This window comes from Penaeus japonicus, unplaced genomic scaffold (assembly GCF_977035675.1).
Source record: "Penaeus japonicus unplaced genomic scaffold, GWHDUDI00000001_assembly GWHDUDI00000038, whole genome shotgun sequence".
Taxonomy (NCBI): domain Eukaryota; kingdom Metazoa; phylum Arthropoda; class Malacostraca; order Decapoda; family Penaeidae; genus Penaeus; species Penaeus japonicus.
Genome location: NW_028234440.1, coordinates 2,275,757 through 2,278,349, shown reverse-complemented (window position 1 = coordinate 2,278,349; position 2,593 = coordinate 2,275,757).

Here is a 2,593-nt window from a genome sequence, read left to right as displayed (position 1 = left end):
GCTTCTCACCCCGCTTTTGATCTTTCTCTCTCTCTCTCTCTCCCTCTTGCTCTTTCTCTCTCTCCCTCTCTCCCTCTTGCTCTTTCTCTCTCTCTCTCTCTCTCTCTCCCTCTTGCTCTTTCTCTCTCTCTCTCTCTCTCCCTCTCCCCCTCTCTCCCCCACACACACAAACAAACAAATACAGACATTACCAAATGTTTTATAACAGATACAGCAGAAATTACGGTCGTAACAGGAACCAGGGTTTTCAACAAATATTACCAACCTACAAACCATTTGCAAATCATATATAGATTGTTCACAAAAGCCAATTATATTAATTCTAACCAGCCTAGGGAATATACAAGCTTTTGCAGTAAAATGTCCCCACGTAGACACACCAAACCCCACCCACACCCTCAAACACACATACAACACACAATACAACAAACAACACACACCAAATAAGGGAGAAAATAAATGCGGTGACAACTTTCTGTATTTGTGGATTACGAAAAGACATAAAGAAAAAGAGCAAAGACCATACGACACATCGACAAAATCACACACACACAAAAAAACAAACAAACAAAAAAACTTCACAGTTTGTCTATGGGGAATATTTTAGAAGTTAGATTCGAGAGGAAAAATATTGAAGTTAGAAATGAATTTTTGCTGATAATAATAATTCTATTCAGCGAGCCAACAAATCAACTATATTAATTAAGAAAAAAATCTTTAAAGGGAAAGTTCGAAGATTGGACCTAAGATGAGCATACATACATACATACATGCACACACACACACACACACACACACACACACACACACACGCCACCACACCACCACATATATTATATATATATATATATAATATATATATATATATATATATTGTAAATTACAAATATTATATATAATCTATTATATTTATCTATATATAAATAAAATATATATATATATATATATATATTATTGAGAGACGAGGAGAGAGAGGATATGAGGGAGAGAGGAGAGAGAAGTGAGGAGAGAGAGATATGTATATATATATACTATATATATATATTATATATATATATTAATATAAATTATATATATAGATATAATATACATATATGTACGTGTATGTATGTGTGTGTTTGTGTGTGTGTGTGCGTGGTTGTGTGTGATATGAATTTAGATATGTGTGTCTTTATATACAAATATACACGCATATATATACACAAACGTGTGTATAATACAAATAAATTCCATCTATCCATCTACATACCTATACATACATATATACATCCAAGACAATATCCATAAAGGTAATAATATCGTCCAGAAAAAAATAAAAAAATTATGGAAACAGTTCCTTTTACCAATCAAGGTCATGTTGAAATATAAAATGTAATTGTTATAGTTCCCACTAAAATCTTTACCCTATCTGTAGAAATACATTAATACATCATACATCAATCAGCAAGGAATGTATTGTTAATCTTAAAGTGATAGATTAACTTCGAGGTACTGATGTATGGATACTATTGAAAAAAAAAAGGCGTAGTTTATAACTACGATTTCTTTTTCCTTCTATGTCTTCATTATTCTCATCCTCTCCTACTCCTTTTTCCCCTCTGTTTATTTCGTTTTTTTCCTTCCTCTATTCTTATTCATAACGTCCCTCTATAATAATTTGCAAATGAAAAAGGAGAAATTACTATTTTCTTTTGGTTATCCTTAAAACCATTTTCTTTTCAACGCAACGAAAAGAGAATTTAATTTTTTAGGGTAAACTATTATAAATTTGGTGTACAACAGAGGTCTGTCACTTTATTGCATAGTAAAGTAAAATGTAATGCAAAACTTTGATCTACACTACAATAAATGTAAGTGTTAAAACTGTAACTGTAAATTTATCAAGATCTTGAATCGTGATTACTATTGCACTGCAATGTAAGAAAACGCAAAACCAAACGTAATATCAAGTAATTTGGCATTCTTATAACAAAACAAACTGAAAAGAGACTATCAATATATGACACGTTGCAGAAGACTAAGAATTAGTGAAGTTATAAAAAATATTTCTTTAATACTAAGGTACCGAAAGAAGAGCAACCGAGGGTCATTTAGATGCATTTAATTATCGCATTATTACATACATATTCACGTATATTTCGAATGATTAATTCCTCAGCTGTATTAGATATATTATTCTACAACACTACCAATACCATCAGTTATTCCTCCTTTACTCAGGTATTAGTATTTCAATATTATCAATAGCAGAAATTACACCTTCGTTGTCATTGACGATTCTTAGAGAAAAGAGAAAAGTCTCCCCTTAAAAGTATCGTTTTCTATGAACCGAAGAATAAACTATATTTTCTTTGAAGAATAATGTATAGGAGGACAATTATATATATTTTATGTGTTGTTTTACGTCATTTCATTTCTTTGATTTATGATAACTGAACCAAAACGGGTTAGAAATTGCGGAAAGAAATAGGGACTGACTGTTGTATTCATTAACGTGATTTTAATAGATTTTACTAAACCGAAGAGATCTTATATAATAAACCTCTTGCTTAAATTTGATTAAATTATTTACTATATTACTTTAAAATCGAAT